Source organism: Garra rufa, chromosome 5, assembly GCF_049309525.1.
Source record: "Garra rufa chromosome 5, GarRuf1.0, whole genome shotgun sequence".
In the NCBI taxonomy this organism is placed as follows: domain Eukaryota; kingdom Metazoa; phylum Chordata; class Actinopteri; order Cypriniformes; family Cyprinidae; genus Garra; species Garra rufa.
The window spans coordinates 42,582,750-42,604,725 of NC_133365.1; the positions used below are offsets into that span (position 1 = coordinate 42,582,750).

General features: G+C 35.8%; 1 protein-coding gene across 2 annotated transcripts in view; it reads left to right on the forward strand.

Annotated features, from left to right (window-relative positions):
- The window catches only part of wscd2 (WSC domain containing 2), a 60,638-nt gene that overhangs the window by 1,549 nt on the left and 37,113 nt on the right, over window positions 1-21,976 (forward strand). For both annotated transcript variants that reach the window (XM_073841094.1, XM_073841095.1), the window contains exon 2: window positions 9,177-9,280. The gene's annotated coding sequence lies outside the window, so the exon portion shown is untranslated. The remainder of the gene's footprint in view (window positions 1-9,176; window positions 9,281-21,976) is intronic.

A 21,976-nucleotide genomic window follows, 5' to 3' on the forward strand; every position in this document is an offset into this window, starting at 1 on the left:
ACAGCCCCAGTATTGCAGTTTTTGGCATAATGGTTTCCGATAAACTGCACAAGCCTGGTGTATCAACTGATGACTGATTTACGAAGTATTTTAAAATTGACGTTTTTTGATCATGTAAAAATGTTGTCTCTAATTTAGATCTGGTTTATTAGATTATTTCACTTTAAAATATGGCATAGGCTGGGTTAATTGGGAGCATGTTCACCAACTATTAGCATGTGTGACCCTGGACCACAAAACCTTAGTCTTAAGTAACACTGGTATATTTGTAGCAATAGCCAAAATTACATTGTATGGGTTAAAATTATTTTAAAAAAAAATGTAATGCCAAAAATCTTTAGGATATTAAAGAAAGGATCTTCTGTAAATTTCCTACCATAAATGTATCAAAACTTGATTTTTGATTAGAAATATGCATTGCTAAGAACTTCATTTTAGAGGTGATTTTCTCAATATTTAGATTTTTTGCACCCTGAGATTCCAGATTTTCAAATAGTTGTATCTCAGGCAAACATTGTCCTATCCTAACAAACCGTACATCAGTGCAGTGGAAAGCTTATTTATTCAGCTTTCAGATGATGTATACATTTCAATTTTTAAAAAAAACTGACCCTTATGACTGGGTTTGTGATTCAGGGTCACATATATCAGAGCTTAGAGATATTTCACAGTTTGTAAACTCATGTTTCAAAGGAAAACTACATGTCTTTTGTTCTTTGTCCTTCGACACAGTCCTATCTGACACTCTACCTGACTTAGTTGCACTGTTGTGGTTATGTAAATGTGTTTATTCATAATGACATAAGTCTTTGTTGCTGTAACAGGATCAGTGTTTTGACAGCAGTTCTGCTTTGCATGATCTCCACTGCTCATGTTGAAGAAATTCCTTTATCATCAGGGACTCTAAAGCTGTGGATTGTTCAAAAGGAGTTGGACTCTTTGTGTCTCATGACCCTAATACTGGTGTTAAATATTCTCAAGAGCCAGTTTTGCACATCAAACAGAACTTCCAAACGCAGAGAGTTCTCAACTACAAAAGCAAGTGGGTCCTTTCACATTTACAAGCGTCTGAAAGTCTTGCGTGTGTCTGTAACTAATTTGAAAGCAGTTGTGTAAGGCTTGACTTGTAACAAGGTTTAATAACTCGCTACTGTCTCTAAAGCTCTCTGCAAATTGGCAGCACAGTGTGTGTTTTATGATTCTCTTCATTCTGTCACTGAGATGCAGTTGCTATAGTGAGTGGTCCTCTTCACAGCCTCCAACCATCCACATATTCCAAGATTCTGTGAGAACATTGATTTATCTTTGTTTTCTCTGCAATGAAAGATGGTTCTCCTTTCTCTCAGCCTCTTCCCAGTGCCCTTTAAGTGCTAAACACATCTGTAATTTAATCAAACTCCTGTTAATGTGTCATTTCTGGAATGCGTTTTCTATTCAGATTTCAGACTGTTGTTTAAAGAGATCTTTTTCATGCTCTCAAGCAGTGCCAAATCAAACCAGCAAAGATAAAACACAGCAGTAATGAAGCCGACATGAACCTTCAAACAGCTGGGGGCGATTTTAGTTTGCATAAGAGGACAAACACATCAGTGCCCTACGTGAGCTCGTTCCCTGTGAATTTCAATAGTAATGCTGTTTTGGAATATTAGAATTTCCATAATAGATTAGTAGATTACAATTTAGTATGTTATTTTTTACATAACTGACCAGCTGCAAGGCTGTGTCGTGTTAATCTGTTGTGTTTGTCATAGATTCAGTGCTCCAGGCTGTTATTTTTTATTTGATCAGTGGGGTGTGAGATTAATTAGTCTGTGTATCTGGGAGGTATGAAACTCCTCTGATCAGAGGCTACATTCCATGTGACTTGTTATCGGACACAAAGTGCCAGATTTACAGAGTCTTTAGGACATATTTGATGTTTGCATGTGTCATTTCAATGACTAGATGAGTGATGTACTCTAAGACCTTCTGTCATAAACTGGGTGCTCTATTTTCAAACTAGAACACTTCATTTTTATCCATGATTGGTTCTATTTAGAACCTGCACTTTGACGAGAATGTAAAACAGTCAAAAATCATCAATACTATTACAGTATTACAGTACAGAACCCCCCCCCCCCCAGGATTTCAGTATTTCATACTTAAATTACTCTTAAAAAGATTTGTCTGTTATTTGCATTTCGTACTTTGACTTTTAGATTGATATGCAATCTCATGTCATGTTTAAATACTTTTCAGGTTTTGTCTCAGCCTCAGGTACACTTAATTAATCAAGGGCACTTAATTTAATTTAAAGCAGTCAATTAAAATCTAATATGTATTTAGAATTCAGACTTTGATCACTGATCAACCCTCTGGGCCTCTTCATTTGTGGTCACACTTGTTTTCTTTGTGGTCAAAAACGACTGAACTTTTTACATGTCTTTCCTCAGTTGAATATTATTTAGAATTTTGACGCTGTAATATTCCAACAACTTCTATGAGCTGTTTTTCCATATTTTCCATTAATGTTGGTAATTTTTAAAGTGTTGATTTTTATCTTTCAACCCTTTAGCAATCCAAATCATGCTTTGTGTTTGTGTGTGTTCAAATAGCTAATGCGCCAAAGTGACCAAGAGTCATCCCATTCTGATATAGGCAACAAAAAAAATCCTTTCATTTCCTATATATCAGCCTTTTTTGACTGCAAAATATATATTTTTTTCAGTCTAATGTGACCAGGGGGTTAAATATGACAATGCAACATTTTACTTTAATTTGTGATGGACTGCTGTTGCTGTTATTGCCTGTTCAGCACTGAACCACTATTCAGAAATAAATTATTCAGTTCTGCTCTACTCCTCAGAAATCAACTGGTAAATCTGGCCTGAAAGTGTCAAATCTCTGCTGTTGCACAGTTAGGTAAGAACCAAACCAGAGTTCAACAATCCAGTAGAGAAAATCGATTTACTTTTTCCTGGGGGTTGTAATTGCTGAGTGCACATTGGATGTCATATTGAACTTTTTCCATGTGTCTGCAGCCAAATGTGGAACAGACAGAGCTACAACATACTAGTGTGTCTCTGCAAGATCTGGGACAAACAGAATTCACGCCCCATTTTTCTTTTTTTTTATTGTTATTATTTACCATAATGTTATATTGTTTACAGTACAAGTTGGACAAATTATAAATAATGGTATTTCATGTATAGACGTCAGAGTTTTCTATACGTTTTGTCTTAAAGGAGACTATTATGCCCATTTTTAAGTCTCAGGTGTCCCCAGAATGTGTCTGTGAAGTTTCAGCTCAAAATAGCCCACAGATCATTTATTATAACATTTTGAAAATGGCTATTTTAAGTAAAAGCAGAAACGCACTGTTTTCGTGCATGTCTCTTTAAATGCAAACGAGCTGCTGCTCCCCGTCCCCTTTTCCAGAATAGAACTGTGCCTTTGCAGCTCGTACCTTAGATTGCTAAAAACATCAGCACACAAACAGAAAGCGGCTGTCACATGGCATGTGAGTACTAAACTATGTACTAAACTTCTCTTTCATGTCTTATTGCACTTAAACTATCAAATACACACAAGTTTATGTTAAAAACACACGTGAGTTACAATAAAAGTCAGTTATGTCTGTGAAGGTAAACACCTGGGAAAGAAATTGCATGTTTATATTAGATCAGTGTAAAACACAGTAAATACATCAATAAATCCTCTGCTCTCTTGTCTCCTCCGAGACTAGGACTGTAAATAGTGTTCTGTACTCATCTGTGCAGCCAACGACAGAACAGTTAGCATGCTTTGTTCGAACTTTTGCCATGGCGTTAGAACTGGTACACCGTTGTCGCTTGCGAAACCAAAATAACGGCGCTGTGGGTGGAAATTTGCCGATTAAGAGGCGGTAATATTAAAATAAGATCCCCTTCTTACGTCACAGGGTAGCGAAATCTGACCAGCTCATTTTTTACATCCTTCCAGAAATAGGCATACCAAAACAGAGTTAGTGTGTTGGCCTTTTTTCACATTTTCTGGGTTGGCAGATGCACTGGGGACCTGATTATAGCACTTAAACACAGAAAAAGTCAGATTTTTCTGATATGTCACCTTTAAAAAGGTAAAGATTAAAGAAATAAATTCACAGGACTGACAACATCAGCAACATCAACACTGACACAGTTTTGGACTGTGTTTACACATGTATTTAGCACTGGCCACTTGTAATCGTGTCACCCGGACTAATGTTAATAGTAGGTACAATAAAGTATAAACAGTGCTACAATCCCATTAGGTTCCTAACAGAGTTTGCTTTCCAACAGCAAGTCTCTGAATAAAATTACATGGATAATAAAAGAGAATATATCTTGTTTTTTTAACAGTTGGTCCCCTGAGCTCTGCAATACTGCAAATGTTTCTCCTTGATTTATCCTTTATTGCTTTTATTGCACTGTATTTATCATTTTACTTTTAATTTCCTGTTATCAGTGTGCTGAGTGTACTGTATGAGTTGAAGACGTACTGTCTGTTGCTGAACTCTCTTTGTGACCTTGGCAGAGCTGAAGTTGATTGCAATGCTTCAGATTTGTGTCTTGGCCTGCATACAAATGTGCATGTCCTGAAGACGTTTCTTGAGATTTTCTTGCATGGGATAGCAAAACATATGGTCTATTCTAAAACTTACCTCATAGCCTTTTTGCTATTGAATTATATAGTTTTGTGATTAATTAAATTTATTTAATATTTATATAAAATTAGGCATCTAAGGCATTGCAAATAAGTTGTCTACTCTTAGGAAAAGGCATATGATGCTTTTGGAATCAAGCTTGAATTGTTGGCTACATGTTTGACCCCATCGATACCTTCAAATATTGTATTTCATGTATCTTCAAAGATTAAGGGAAGGGCTGTGCAGCTTTTAAATCTTTTTTTTTTTTTTTTTTTTTGTATGAAAGCTTTATGCATAATATCTTTCTTTGATCTTCCCCATTCTCTGCTTGACCAGTCGCTGACTCTCAGCATCAGTGTGAGATGAAATCATTCTGTGAAAGATCACACTAAAGCTCTTTGAGTTGAACTCTTGAATTGCAGTAAGTAATGTTTGCATTTAAGATGCCTGGGCTGTCGGAGGATGTGCAGTCATGCCAGCATATACGTAAATCTGTTGTTAATGCTTGGCTTAGAAAATGGGTTTTAGATGAAAAATTCAGCAGCTTTACCCTTTGCTCAATGAAACGCTGGGTCTTATAGCAATGATTGAGTTATCTGGATATTCAGAAACTCCAGAAAGAGTGTTATTTTACCAATGTACTCCACGCAGAGACAAAGATAAGCATTTGCCTCAAAAAGTGTTTTGTTTGTTTGAGCATCCTGACTAGCCCAGCATAGCAACATGGGCTTAACCAATGGTGTGAGTTTGGGGCGGGGCTAATGCTTTGCTTGACCAATGATCAGATGGAGAAGTGTTTGAGAAACCTGTTTGAAAACAATCACTTTTTTTTGCAATTGATGCTAGTAATGTAATTTTACACTCTTCACCATAACCTAGAGATGTTCACCACACTAAACATGCTGTTCTCAGTCATTCTAAAAGCCTTTATATATCAACAAATGAAAGACTTTATGATCATATTTCCTCTATATCTCTCTTTATCCATGGAGAAAGGATAATCTATTGAGCTTTTTTGATCTGTTACAAGGAAAGCCTAAAGAATGGGTTGACTGCAGAGCAGCCGTATACATCTCAGCCAGATTTTCAGCTTAGTCCCGGATTATCAGCAACACTGAGCTTTTTCAGTAAATAATACTCAAGTAATCGCTGTTTGGACAGGTGGTAGGATATGAGAGAACAGAGCTATATTTCTTTCTTTTTCTTTCTTTTTTGTGTTTGTGTTCTAAATTAATGGAGATTTGTAAAATTATCAAAACTACTTTACATTATTATATAAAATTGACAGTTGTCCCTGCAAACTAATTTCTTGCAAAGATGTGCTTTTTTCATATCTCTCATAGTAAACATTGGTCTCTTGTCATGTCCTGATCACTTACCAGTCATTGAGGTTTATTTTTTGCAGTAATGATGTCATTAATAAATCAATCACTTGGCAATCTGGCCAGTTATTCTAATGATTTGCAACTTAGCTTCTGTTTCAAAACACTACATTTAAAAAGCATGGCCAGATGTTTTTTAAATCCCCAGTGATTGATACATAAGAACTTCCATGTCCCTGTTGGAATTAACTACAGGGTGCAGTCTGGAGTTGTGTGTTCTTGTGAAGGTGTGAACAGGGAATGTTTGAAAGCTGGCCTCCAGATGCTTCTGAGTCTAAGTTTTGTCAACTTTTCGCAGCTCTGAGCCATGACTAATTTTTTTTCACTGCATGGAAGATGAACTGTAGGTCAGTTGATTAATGACCATGTTAAAGCTCTCTGTGGGGAGTCTGAGAATCTGGCCTTTTAAGATCATAATCGAGGACAGATTGTCTTAGTGATCTGAAGTGAAACTTTGAAAAAGGCTATATGAAGGTCTAGGACCAATATATCATGTTATTAGTCATTTTACATAAACTTAATGGTGTGTATCCCATTATAGAGGGACTTGCAAAAGACAAAATGAGGAAAATAAGCCCCTAGTGGTTTATAATGTCCAAAATATAATTAATGGGAGCCTGTAAAGATCTAGGGGTGGGCAGTGTGATCAAGACATTGTTTTCAGTCATTTTATTTAAACGCAATGGTACACTACCAGTCTTTGTTTTTTAATGTTTTTTAAAGAAGTCTCTTCGGTTTACCAAGCCTGCATTTATTTGATCCAAAATACAGCAAAAGCAAAAATATTGTGAAATATTTTTACTATTAAAAATGCTTTTTATTTTTATTTAGCAAGGATGTTTTAATTTGTTTAAAAGTGATGATAAAGACATTTATAATGTTACAAAAGATTTCTATTTCAGATAAATGCTGTTCTTTTGAACTTTCTATTTATCAAAGAAACCTAAAAAAATCTACTCGGCTATTTATAATAATAATAATAATAATAATAATAATAATAAACATTTGAGCTGCAAATCAGAATATTAAAATTATTTCTGAAGAATTATGTGACTGGAGTAATGATGCTAAAAAATCAGCTTTAAAATCAGTGGAATAAATTAAATTTTAAAATATATTCTAATACAAAACAGTTATTTTCAAATAGTAAAATATTTCAAAATTTTACTGTTTTTGCTGTACTTTGGATCAAATAAATGCAGACTTGGTGAGCAGAAGAGACTTCTTTAAAAAATGTTAAAACCCTTACTGTCCAAAGCTTTTGACTGGTAGTGTATATATCACTATATAGTTAATATAGAAATTACAGAAGTCAAAACAAGCTATGTATTGTGGTCCATAAACTTCAAAGTGGAATTAATGGGACCTTGGCCAGGCTAATTATAGGCTTTTTGACTTCATCACACATAACCAAGATAAAGAGGCTGGCTGCTGACAGTTAGAGATTTATAATGGTGCACTAATGGTGTTCTGGCCATTTTTCAAGGTCAGTCTTTTGGTGTGCTCTTCATGATGGAGGCCTGACTAATGCAGACAGCTTCCATGGTCTTCTTATGCCTCAAGGGGCCTTGGACACTTGGTATTTGGTAATGATCTGCAATGGTCCATGTGGTTTAGCAAATGGAGGAGAAAGTGTCATTTTTCCAGAGAGAGTTGAAAAGTAGAGGAAGGCAGTAGAGTACTTGTCCGAAAAAGACAGTTATGGAGTAGCCAATATGAGGCAACATAAAAAGTTGTAGAAGGTATGTTTTGTAGGAATTTGATTAATTAAAATCTGTAAATTCAGTCACTAATTCAGTTAGGTATAAGCCATTGATACAACCTGTTTAATCAGATATCCTTCACAAGAGTAAAGCAGCCATCTCACCTTATTTTTCAGTCTCTTTACTGAAGGGTAGACCAGTTACTGAATGTGACCCGGGATAATGAAGAACTGATTGTGTGTGAGAGACACAGAGGACCCTGAGAAAGATGCCCCTGAAAGGGAGAGAGAAAGCAAATAATAGGGACTTAAAAGTGGTCTTGAGATAACATTCAGTGTGTTGGTAGGTTTGCAGCAAGCAATAATTACCCACTGGGAATGGCAGACCTGAGCTTGTTCGATGGTGAACTCACCGTTGGCTCAAAGGACGGCCTTTGTGGGTGTGTGTGAACCTGAGAGGGTGGCCGTACACAGGGCCATCAGACTCTGGGGTCCTGCCAGTGTTCACTCCCACTTTCAATCCAATCAGGATGTTGGATGCAGTTACCAGCCACAATGGTGGCAATGTGATATCAACTTTCACCAATGGAATGGAATAGAACAGAATGAAAATGAATGGACTTAAATGGCTAGGAATGGCACTCTGTATAATGGAATGAAATAGAATAGTGTGGAGCACATTACGTGTAACAATAGAATGCTATGGAGGGAACAGAAGGAAATAAATGAGACGGGAAGGATGGTAAAATCCGCTTGTACAGTAATGCGCACACAGCTTTCCTGATCATACGGAATTTAGCCGTATTATGCTTAATTCCTTAAAATTAATTCCTATTCTGGAGTAATTAATGCACTCTGAGGGAGATGATCAGTGGGACTGAGCGGGAAAGATAAACAGACTGTTGCTGTTTTTACTACTTTGTTTTTTTCCATACGCTGTGTCTGTTTTATTAATGCACTCATTATACACCCGGTAATCACCTGCTAATGGAGCAGGATCAAATCCAAACTAAAACAACCAGGCACACTGAAAATAATCAACCCTGTTAACCGAATGTAATTTAGACTGAGAGTAAGAGCACTGTTGGGAGGTTGCTCTAAATGTGGACAACAGAAAACACTTCGGTGCATTTTTGCTTTATGAATGTTACAGTAATTTGCATACATAAGCAAGAATGCTTTGACTTGTTTTGCTGAGCTAACATGAATTCTGCTTATGTACACTACAGATTCACTTTTGTTTTGAAATGCTGTCAACGAGAGCTTGTAAGACCTTTTTTAGAGGACTTGTCTTTTATCTTGGCCTCCCTTAAGATCTGTGAATGGTGTGATCTCACTCTACACGTTTGATGAAAGTAGTGGCTGTAGTAAGATATCTGAGATTTTGCTGTGAATCCTCACTTCACAAGTCTGTAAGTATGTAACAATGTTGCTTCTTTCCCTTTAGGCAGTGGTGTTGCCTGAGCTACGCATTGCTGTCCCAGACGAGTGCTACGTATCTCTTATCTGAATGCCCGCTGTTCCAATGAAGTCCAAAAAGGCAGTCAACAGGTTTGTGTTCCATTTAGAATCAAGAATACGTTTAAAATTCTAATTGTGTTCCTGAAATTGAATTGAGATTGGAAACAGTTTGCAGATTTGCCATTTAAATGTACTGTATGGAAGTAGAATTCAAATAAATAAAATCTTTTTTTACCTAAGCAATGTTTGAATGCAAGATTGACACAGCCTAGTTTGACAGTTTTGAAAAACTGAAGTTTGAAGGATTGAGGATAGAATATACAATTAAAGTCAAACGTCTACATCTTGCAGAATCTGCAAAATGTTAATTATTTTAAGTAAATAAGAGGGATCATACAAAATGCATGTTATATTTTATTTAAAACTGACTTTATTAAGATATTTCACATGAAAGACATTTAAATATAGCCCACAAGAGAAAATAATAGTTGAATTTATAAAAATGACCCAGTTCAAAAGTTTACATCCCTTTGATTCTTAATGCGGTGTTGTTACCTGAATGATCCACAGCTGTTTAGTGATAGATGTTAAGGAGTCCATTGTTTGTCCTAAACCGTTAAACTGCCTGCTGTTCTTCAGAAAAATCCTTCAGGTCTCACAACTTCTTTGGTTTTTCAGCATTTTTGTGTATTTGAGCCCTTTCCAACAATAACTGTATGATTTTAAGATCCGTCTTTTCAACCGAGGGACTCATATGCAACTATTACAGAAGGTTCAAACACTTACTGATGCTTCAGATGGAAGCCAGGGGTGTAAACTTTTAAAAAGAATGAAGATGTGTACATTTTTCTTATTTTGCCTAAATATCAAATTAAAAAGTTTCCATCCTCTGGCTCTTAAACATGATCTGTAAACCAAAGAAAAAAAAAAAAAAGCTGTGGATCATTCAGGTAACAACACAGTAATAATATTCAAGTGTATGTAAACTTTTGAACAGGGTCATTTTTATAAATTCAACTGTTATTTTCTCTATTTGTAAACATCTTTTCTGTGAAATATCTTATTCAGGTCAATACTGAATAAAAAAAAAACATTTTCTATGTTCCCTCTTATTTTGGTAAAATAATTAACATTTTGCACGTTCTGTAAGGTGTATGTAAACTTTTGACTTCAACTGTACAATTCATCATTTAATCAACTTTTGGTGAACCAGGGTGGAAGAACACTTCATTTTCTAGAATGCTTTCCCTCTGTTAAATTTCTTGTAAAAAAAAAATCTACTGAATTTCTTTCCGTTATTCAAATTCTGCTTACTGTGGAGTGTGGCTAATTCAATTCAAATTCAAACTCATGAATTGAAATGGAGCTAATTCTTCAGTTCTGAATTTTGCCCAACCCTGGTAACTAAACACATCACCAATATAAATATATACAGTAGTGGCATCTGTTATTTTGATTGGTTTGTTTTAAAAAGACGTGGAAGATTTTAACAGGCAACTTCTCAAGTTGTACTGTTCATATGTTTGGGGTTGGTAAGATTTTTCTTACCACAAGAAGTCTCTTGTGCTCATTCATCTCGGTTCATCTTTGGAACACAAATTAAGATGTTTTTGATGAAATCCAAGAGCCTTCTGACCCTGTGTAGACAGCAACTCAACTGACACATTCAAGGCCACATGGACTATTTTAACAATATCCTTTCTACCTTTCTGGACCTTGAACATGGTAGTTGCGTAATTGCTGTCTATGCAGGGTCAGAAAGCTCTCAGATTTCATCAGAAATATCTTAATTTTAATTAAAGATGAACAAAAGTCTTATGTGTTTGGAACAACATGAGAGTGAGTAGTTAATAACAGAATTTACATTTTTGGTTGAACTATCCCTTTAGTATTTTGTAGAATTTTTTGGTTAATTCATCCTGCACAGCACATCCTGCAGTCAGGAATTGTTTCATCCTAAGTTACCATATACAAACAACAGTCAGTAGCGCACTGTTTAACATTATTAACACAGAGTTATATACAACAGGATTCTAGATTTACACTATTGAGACTACAAAAAATGTAAACCTCTGTGGTGGCAGTGTGTCTGTGGTCTAAAGAGTCAGTCTCAGTTTCCACTGGTATGAGGTATTTCTCATATCGCAGTAGAATGCATTTACTTTGGACAAATCATCAAGCACTTTGCTCCTGCCAAAGAGAAGAGCTTAAACAATGCTGTCAGGCACATTAGGAATGTCAACAGCTATTCCTGCATGTCAGGTGGGGGGTCTGGCTTTTAGTGACGTAATGGGTAAAAACAATTGTGATGTGCGATTATTCTGTCAACAAAGGAATCTTACCATTTCACCACTGTTGAATAAACCTGCTGAATAAGCATACAACAGTATAAAGAACACATAATCAGTCAAAATGGCATCCGTCAGGTCTTCTACATCATCTGAACTTGAATTTGCGGTGACGGTCAAGTTAGATAATATAGGTAGATACTTATACTTGAAGCCATTTTTGTGTTTCATTAATAAGTCATGTAAACCACCTCTAAAAGAAATGTTGATTGAATATTTATTTCAACTCATGTCTGTTGAAGCATCATGGGAGAAGCTTGCTAATAGTGTTGAAGCAGAGGAAGTGTGAACTTCATTAGACATTTGAGGTTTGCCTCTCCCACGGCTAATGTATTAATACATTTCCACAGCAGAATTTTTTGTATATATAGCATCTTAGCAACAACAAGTCTCTCTGCCACATCTCTCAAAGGAACCTGCAGTCATTTCTTTCTCATGCAGGCACCTTTCTCCTTGTTCCCCCCTCCCGTATGTGTTCTTCCGTTCTTCTCATAGTTCACCCTACTTCTGCAATTTATCTTCCGCCCACTCTCTCAAGACTCACCAGCTCTTTGTCTTGTTCTCGCCCTCTTTCTCAGTCTCTTTTTCTCCTGTGCTCTCAGCTCATTTTTTATTCATATTCAGAATGGTTTCTGAAAGGAAGAACGGAAACTTCAGTGCTGCATGCAGGCGTTCAGCAGCAAGGACATTTACACCGCATATCTCACTGACACTGACAGACGGCTTTTTGTGTGTGTGTACGCAATCCACATGTAGCCTCCGAGCAGTGGTTGTTTTTGTTTCCCCCTCTCTGTTAAGAAATAATTTGCTTAAAAATGACCATTACAGTTGAAGTCAAGTTTACACACACCTTGCAGAATCTGCAAAATCTTAATTATTTTACCAAAATAAAAGGGATCATACAAATGCATGTTATTTTTTATTTAGTACTGACCTGAATAAGATATTTCACATAAAAGAGGTTTACATATAGTCCACGAGAGAAAATAATAATTGAATTTATAAAAATTACCCTGTTCAAATGTTTACACTTAATTCTTAATATTGTGTTGTTACCTGAATGATCCACAGCTGTTTGTTTAGTGATAGTATTTTTATTTTTTTAGCATTTTTTTAACCTTTCCAACAATGACTCTATGATTTTGAGATCCATCTTTTCAAACTGAGGACAACTGAGGGACTTATATGCAACTATTACAGAAGATTCAAATACTCACTGATGTGTCAGAAAGAAAAAACGATGCATTAAGAGTTGGGGGTGAAAACTTTTGAACAGAATGAAGATCTGTACATTTTTCTACATTAATTTACATTTTTTGCCTAAATATCTTTTTTTTTTTCATTTAGTACTACCCTTCAGAAGCTACAGAAGTTACTTACATGTTTCCAAGAAGAATTGACCCTTTAAATTGACCCTGATCTTCAAATTCAAAAAGTTTTCACCCCCGGCTCTTAATGCATTGTGTTTCCTTCTGAAGCATCAGTTAGTGTTTGAACCTTCTGTAATACTTGCATATGAGTACCTCAGGTGTCCTTAGTGCTAAAAAACCTGAGGATTTTTCTGAAGAACAGCGGGCAGTTTCACTGTTCAGGACAAACAAGGAACTCATGAAAAATTACCACAAAAAATATAACAACGCCATATTAAGAATCAAGTGTATGTAAACTTTTGAATGGGGTAATTTTTATAAATTCAACTATTATTTTCTCTTGTGGACTATATATGTGAAATATCTTACTCAGGTCAGTACTAAATAAAAAATAACATGCATTTTGTATGTTCCCTCATATTTTGGTAAAATAATTACCATTTTGCAGATTCTGCAAGGTGTATGTAAACTTTTGACTTCAACTATATATATCATCATTTACTCATGTCATTTCAAACCTGTATGACATTATTTCCTCTGTGCCAAAAAAAAAAAAAAACGACTGAGCTTGTCACTCTTTTCATATGGCTGAAATGAATCTATCTTATCCAAGCTTCAAAGTTGGTTTCAAAAGCACTATAAAAGTATCATACAACAACTGGGATATGGATAAAAATGTACATTGTAGTTGATTTATAATCGTCCTTCCCAGTGAGCTATTAACTGCAAATGACTTCTATTGTTTGTCAGCGATTAATTATTTGCATGTGCATTTATGAACGTCTCCCTGCTGTGTGAAAAGATATCATTTAGCCATATATCCACAACAGTAAAAAAAAAAAAATCAAAATATGATGAAACTTGCTTTGATGAGAGGCCTGTGCCTCAGTACTGATGAAAGGCTTGAAATGCTTCTTCTTCATTCCTGAAGCAGATCAATTGGTTCACTGAAAAGATCACATCAAAAAGAATAAATAGTTCACGAATTGGAGATTGCTACTTCTCTCAATTGTCAATGGTAGAGCAATGTCAGCTAATTTCAGTAAACGGTGCTTTTGTGCCATTTTGAAGCTTGATCGCTTTAATTTCTGTTCATTGTAACTGCATGTACAAAGATAAGTACATTCACTTAAGAATTTCTCCTTTTTGTTCCATGAAAAAAAGTCAGGTTTTGAACAACATGAAAATGAGTAAATTATGTCAGAATTTTTTGAGTGAGCTATCCCTTTAACACTGACAGACTCTATGATAAAAACCTTCTTTATTTGTTTTCTCGGTTCTGTCTCTCGCTCCTAGTCTCTCAGCTCTGGAAGGATTTGAGAGACACAGTGCTCTCCTGACACACATCAAGAGCCAAATTGTGTGTTCTTCCTGCAGTCTCACTGCTCTAATGAGACTAACCCAGCTCTAACTAGAACTCCAGCTGGTATAAAGCGTATTACACCTAAATACTCATTCAGCAAGCCAAAACAAGGCGCCATTCACACAGAAAGCATTCTAAATTTGCTTCTCTTTTGAGGTAATAACATTAATGTAATGACTAATAAATCAAAATATTGTATGAAACATTTAGTTTCATACTTAATTATCACTTCAGCAAATGGTGTACAATTTCGCTGTTTTGTAGGATTTGATGACGTATATAAAAATGTGTAAGAAAATGCTTAGCTGTCTTTATATTTATCTTGAGGAGGTGATTTGCTGTTGTTTTCCATCAGTCTAGACTAAGAGGCTTTAAGAGTAAAATGCAGACAGGATTATAGTGTCTCACAATGAGTTTACTGTAAAGATGTCATTTTCGACTTGTTTATTTTGGATACAATACCATTCAAAGGTAAAAGTTAAAAGTTATTTTGATTAACATTGATGCACAAATTATTTCTAATTATTTATTGCAATGAGTATTTTTTTTTGGGGGGGAAAGAAATTTTTACAATTTTGAAATTAAAGCTTCCATTTAGCAAGGATGCTTTAAATTGATCAAAATTGATGATAAAGACATTTATAATGTTACAAAAGATTTCTATTTCAGTTAAATGCTGTTCTTCTGAACTTTCTATTAATCAAAGAAACCCGAAGAAAATATACTCAGCTGTTTTCAACAATAATAATAAATGTTTCTTTAGCAGCTTTGAAATCACAGGAATAAATTACATTTTAAAATATATTCAGATAGCAAACAGTTATTTTAAATAGTAAAAATATTTCAAAATTTTACTGATTTTGCAAACTTTGGATCAAATAAATGCAGGCTTGATAAAAAGAAGAGACTTCTTTAAAAACATAAACTTACTGTTCAAAAACTTTTGACTGGTGGTGTATAATATGTGATTTTTACATTGTGGATAAGTTTCATGATACCAGCAATAATAATTTATAAGAAAATGGCTTCTCTTTTAGTATTTGTATTATTATTTATTTATTTATTCGTTTTTTATTATTAGTTTTGCTGTATTGATAAATATGGGTGGGACATATTAAATCCTGTGTGTGTGTGTGTGTGTGTGTGTGTGTGTGTGTGTGTGTGTGTGTGTGTAAACACAATAAAAAGACTAAAAAAAAGTCTTCAAATGCCAGTGGGCTGTTGTGGAATTATTTAGGACTTAGAGCCAAGATTTGTACATTGATTTGTTTTTGTTGAGCTGAAGACGTACAGGATTACACTGGGGTTATGTTGTGGATTGATCTGTTTCAAGGCAGAAGGCTCTTGGCTCTGATCTGGGGGTCTGTGTGGGTCTGTGTGGGTGGGTGTTTGACTGACATTAGTCAGATAACAAAATCCTTCCTCTGGCCAGGCTCAAAAATAAAAATAATCACTGGCCTGTTGCCCCTCTCCCTCTCTGACTCAGATATGCAGAGGTCAGGGTTTGGCAGATTGAAGTAGATGGTCAAGCTTGTGTGTTTGTGTGTGGGGCTTTGATTTTGGAATACTGCTGTATCCCAAGGGTTTTTGATTTTTATATTCTCAGAATATGAAGTCCAGATATTGTAATTACTCCCAAGTGAGCTTTTAACAGAGACAAATACGAATAGAGTAATTTGTATGAGTTATAAAGAAAAGGAAATCAACAGAGTTGGGAAACAACGTCCAGGAAGGGAAAGCCACACTCCTCTCGGGAAGGATCAGTGAAGCGTTTTTCCGGCTTGGCCATATAGTGTGGAAAAACAGACTGTTCCTGTAAGTTAATTAATGACGCTGTTGACCGAACGTGACACAGGAAACACTGCCGTAGCGAACTCTGCGTGACTGTAACTGCTTGAGTTGACTTTAGCTTATCTATTGATATGCATGCTTAGTACATAGATTCATAGATTAGCATCAATCTCCGTAATAAAAACAATGTTTGTTTAAGGAGCTAATTGTGTTTTATGACTGATATGAATAGCAGTAATAAGTCTGAAAAAAAAAATAGCTGCCCTCAGGGCAGTTGTTATAAAATCTTTAAGGCCAATCCATGCTATGTGAGGCTTCATTGAATACACTAAATGAGGTTTAATGAGAACAACAGCAAAACATCTAATCAGTTCAATGGCCCAAACCACTGTGCTGCTCATTATCCTGATTGGAGTAGCTTGAGAGAGTTTCAGGTCAGATATTTTTGAGAGACAGCTCTTACTTGGGTGCATAGAAATCATGCTATGGGTCAAATATTTCTCGATTTATACCCTAACTTTTGTGTCTGCAGCAGTCTTAAATGATGCCTGCTAAGTCAAAAGGTCTATCTGCTATCAAATATAGTCTGATAGGCCTTTTTTGCTAATCAGATTTATGATAGCTTGGCAAAGTTCACTTTGCATGACACGTGCGTTATCACATTCTGTAAACAAAGTACCATTTGTTTGGGGTTGGTAAGATTTATTAAAAACATTTCTCATGTGAATTCATGAGAAAAGCACAAAACAACAACAACAACAACAAAAAACCAATCTCTGTAGCCTCTGAACAATTCGGTGAACTTTACACACATTTCATTGGAGGACTGGTGAGGTAAACTAAGGACAAACAAGCAAAAGCACAGCTACTGTATAACTATAGAATATCATGCACAAAATCAGGGCTTTTGTACAATATATATGTGGGGGATTACTGTACCTTTAACCCATTTTTGTTGGCTCTCTCTTTGCCTGCCCCTACCTCCTCCCGTTTCCCCAGATGAATAAAAGCATGAGGATTGAGGGTAATGGACTATGTAATATTATGAAGATTACAATGAGGCACTTCTCTCCAATCCCTCGGTTTAAGCTTCACTATAAAAGCCAGTGCTCTTATTGTGTTGGCCATAGAAGCAGTGCAGTCACTATTAGCGGATGTGAGACACTGATTGATTGAAATAGCTACTCAGTGTCAGCACAATGGAGAAAAAGTAACAATTAGACATACATTACAGCAGATATTCTCTTGCACTTGTGGTTTGATGCATTTTGAATATATATTTCACCTTCTTTGTTTCAATCGGTATGTCATTTCCTGCTAGATGGCTATTTTTATGATATAATGAGATGTATAATTTCCTGCCATGCATTTTAATAAAAAAAAAAGTTTTTTGAGAAAAACATGCCAGGATTTTTCTCCATACAGTGGTCTTCAATGGGAATCAGTGGGTTGAAGGTTCAAATTCAACCCAGGCTCATTGGAAATACGTGCCACTACATACATTTCTGCAATACTGTAATTACATACCTTATTGCACATTTTGCGGTAAATGTCTGGAGGGTGCACTAAAAAACACACATTCAACATGTGACCGTGGCGTGTTTTCATTACGTTAGTATAGGCACATATTGCTGCGTTTTATTAGGTGCTTAAGGTACATATTGTGGCTTTTCAGAATTCAAATATCTGGGTAGTGTCGCTAAAGTAATGCGCTAGCAAGTTGGAAATATTAGCTACACCAAACCCAACCCCAAACCTAACCGATAGTGTTAACAAATACAAATGTGATAGAAAAACGCATTTGTTGATCAGGCTGTGCTAACTTTTTTATGCTGATTTGAGCTATTTTGTCAAACCATAGCTGTACAGGGTTTGTATCGGAGCTCTTCATAATTCAAGTGCAATGCCGTATTGGGTGAGCTACTTAAAAGTATCGGTTTTCAAATCACACAGGATGTTAAAATTGTTTTGAAGTTTTAAATATTCTGTAAGTAAGTGTGTGAAAATGAGGCTTTATTAATTAAAATTATACTTTGTGGAAAAAGGAATAAAAGTTGTTGGAGGTTTACTGCCTCTAGTGTTCATTTCAAATGAAAACTGCAGTGATTCGTACATATACCCTGTAGGTACTTTTTTTCAGTTTTGCAGAAATGTATATAGATGCACATATTTCCAATAAGCCTATGTAAACCAAATAGAAGTTAAAATGCACCTTCAAATTGCTCTACACAACCCAAGTCAAAGAACCCTGCTGAAAAAAACAGCTTATGCTGGTTAGGTAGGTTTTGGTGCTGGGATGCTGGTTTTAGCTGGCTTATGCTGGTCCTTTGCTGGTTTATGCTGGTCTGTTGCTGGTCCTTTGCTGGTTTATGCTGGCCATTTGCTGGTTTATGCTGGTCTTTTGCTGGTCCTTTGCTGGTTTATGCTGGCCATTTGCTGGTTTATGCTGGTCCTTTGCTGGTTTATGCTGGTCCTTGACCAGCAACATGACCAGCATAAACCAGCAAAGGACCAGCATAAACCAGCTAAAACCAGCATCCCAGCATCAAAACCTAACCAGCATATGCTGTTTTTTTCAGCAGGGAATAAGGGTCATATAGCAAAAAAGTCATTTTCTTAAAAGAAGTACAATTCATATACATTTTAACCACAAATGCTCATCTTGGACTAGCTCTGCGATGTGCATCCACAACTTCATGCATTATGTAATCATGTTGATAAAGTCACATTAGTTCTTTGTCTGTGTATTTAGGTTCAAAAAGGCAGGGTAGGGTGAAAATAAATCTCATTTTCTCTTCAAAATCATCCAACATTGTTGTTTTACCTGTTTTTTCCTTGCATGTTAGAATATTAACATGGTTTCTCAGATGTGGAATTTTACTTTTACGCTAGATTTTTAAGTCTGAGAGCATGTGTTTGGTTGTTATGAACGTTTTCTGAACTCAGGTGCTCACCAGCAGTCTGTATACTTTATTGGGGAAAAATGTAATGTTTATCCAGTTATTTGTAGTCAGACACACTTGTCAAGATCTATAAGAGGTTGTCCACAGCGCTCTGACACCCCACTTCTCCTCTCACCTGCTACACCCAGGAAAATGACCTTAAGTGGCGTGGAAAAACCCCAGTAGCAGGATCAAATGGAGAAGAGGAAATCCCTGCGGATTCTCACTGAGAAATTGTTATCTGGCTGCCAGATCGTTTGAGCAGGCACACCAGTAATTAATTGCAGTTGGGCAAAGAGCCAGTAACAGGCACATGCTAAGAGATCAGACATCCCTCTAATTAAAATGGCTGGCATGAAAACGACAGGGTAAGGCAAGCTTTGTGTGCCTAAAACGGGGTATAGCCATAAAAAAGACATCCAGTCAAGAGATATGATGTTAAGTGCAGTGCATGGATGTAAATTGGGATATGGGCGGAGGGATATGTTCCTAACAGACTAGTTAATAGTCCTTTCCAGTGTGTTTCTGTGACATATTTTGCAGATGCAGCTTGCACCAAGAGACGCTAATAAGTGTTAAAACTTTTTTGTACTGTGCACTCATGCTGAGAAGTGCTATAATTTTCTGTGCACTATTTTCTAACACGAAAGGTCATCATGAGGCTAAAAACTGTATGTTTGTCCTGTTGATCTTGGCAAGTGGGTGGAGGGATATGTTCCTAGCACACTGTTTAATAGTCCTTTCCAGTATGTTTCTGTGACATATTTTGCAGATGCAGGTCACACCAAGAGACTCTGAGAAGTGTTAAAACATTCCTAAATAAAGTATACAGACTGCCAGTAGGCAACTGAGTTCAGAAAACTGGTTTCATAACCAAACGCATGTTGTCAGACTCAAACATACAGGGTAAAAGAGCTCCAAAACTCTTTCAAAAATCTGTAGACTCAAGTCCACATCTGTGCCAAAGGCACGTTAACATTTTCTAAGCTGTTTATTGTAAACTATTAACTGCTGACTTGTATTTGGCTAAACTAAACCATGATCAAACACAAGTTTACAATTTAGAGCATCAAGAAATGTGATTTGACGAATTGTAATCATATTGCAGGTAAATACAGTACACAATAAAAGCATTATTTTTTACAGTGTCCTTACACTATAAAGTACTGAGTAATATTAATTATCAACAGTACTATAGGATCAGATTCAGGGTTAGTTGCAGATAATTATGCATAATTTACTGATTTTACTATAGTAAGTATATCTAATGTGTACAACGGACACTGAAATAAAGTGTTTATTTTTATGCTGTATAAAATAAGCTATAAACGTGACCCTGGACCACAAAAGCAGTCATAAGGGTCAGTTTTTTTAAAATTGAGATTTATACATCATCTGAATAAATAAGCTTTCCATTGATGTATAGTTTGTTAGGATAGGACAATATTTGATCGAGATACTATTTAAAAATCTGGAATATGAGGGTATCAAAATATTGAGTTCTTAGCAATGCATATTACTAATCAAAAATTAAGTTTGGATATCTTTACAGTAGGAAATTGAAAAAATATCTTCACGGAACATGATCTTTACTTAATATCCTAATGATTTTTGGCATAAAAGAAAAAACGATCATTTTGAACCGTACAATTTATTTTTGACGTATATACTTATGACTGGTTTTGTGCTCCAGGGTCACATTTCATTGTTTTGATGTTTTTATTCTGTGCGCAAAATGTAGTGGACAAATGCACACTTCCTGAGTTTGACCTGTGTAGGCGAAGAAATGGTGCATCTGTGCTATATTAGTGCACAATAATGTAAAATGGCATATTGTATGTAAATTATGGTCTGATATGTTGAAATGTGACAGTAAAGCATAGTTTAAATACACACAAGATGATGTTAAGTGGATCACTTGGGTATTCGTGGCAAATGTAAGTGGTAGTCTGAGTTTGACACGTGCTGGTGCATGGCAGGATGCCTGCGGGCCTGTAGATTCTAATGTAAACATCATTACAGCGTCTGTGGAATTCAGCCTTTAATCCTGAAGCAAAAGCCATAACTGCTGAACAGAGAGTAGAAACAAAGAAAACATAAGGAGGCAGAGAGAGAGCGAGGCTGAGAGAAGGGCCCCTGTGGTTCTGGGGTCATAGCACTTTAATGGAGAAATGCTGATGCTGTCATTTTTAACACACTACATGAGGTCCTGTCTGAACTGTTGGCAGGGAGTGGAGAATGTCTGCTTTTTACTCAGCTAAAGTCAATTTCATGTGCTGTGAATAATTTTAACCTCTACTACAACAAAAGTCTAAACTAAATTACCAATTTTGCCAGCCAGAAGAATCAGCTTCTGTAGAGTATTATGATGGGTAGTTGTTTATTTATTCACTTTCTTTATTTTAGTTTATTTTCATCGTAATTTCCTGCTGTCATTTGAATGTTTCATAGGGGGAAAATGAAATGAGAACCACAAGACTGTATTTTCACTTTTCAGTGCAATTCTATGGGACCTTTTTCACCTGTTTTATCATTCACTAGGTGAAAAATGCAGGCTCAGTGCTAAAGATTTTGGCTACTGGCCCAGTCAGGCCAGGTTGGGCCAGTGGTTCAAATTTTTACTTGCCCTGCCAACATTTTCATTGGCCAAAAACAATGAAAACAATAACTGTTTTATTTTTGTGGTAGAAAAATAAAATGGGCATTGTTTTTATTGTTTTGACCCATGTTATCTATCTTGTATTTTAAAAAATTAGCTTATATGTGACCCTGGACCACAAAACCAGTCTCAAGTAGTATGGGTACATTTGTAGCAATAGCCAAAATAAATTGTATGGGTCAAAATAATTGTTTTTTCGTTATATTAAATAAAGGATATTAAATAAAGATCATGTTCCATGAAGATATTTTGTAAATTTCCTACTGTAAATATATCACAACTTCGATTAGTTATATGCATTGCTTAGAGCTTC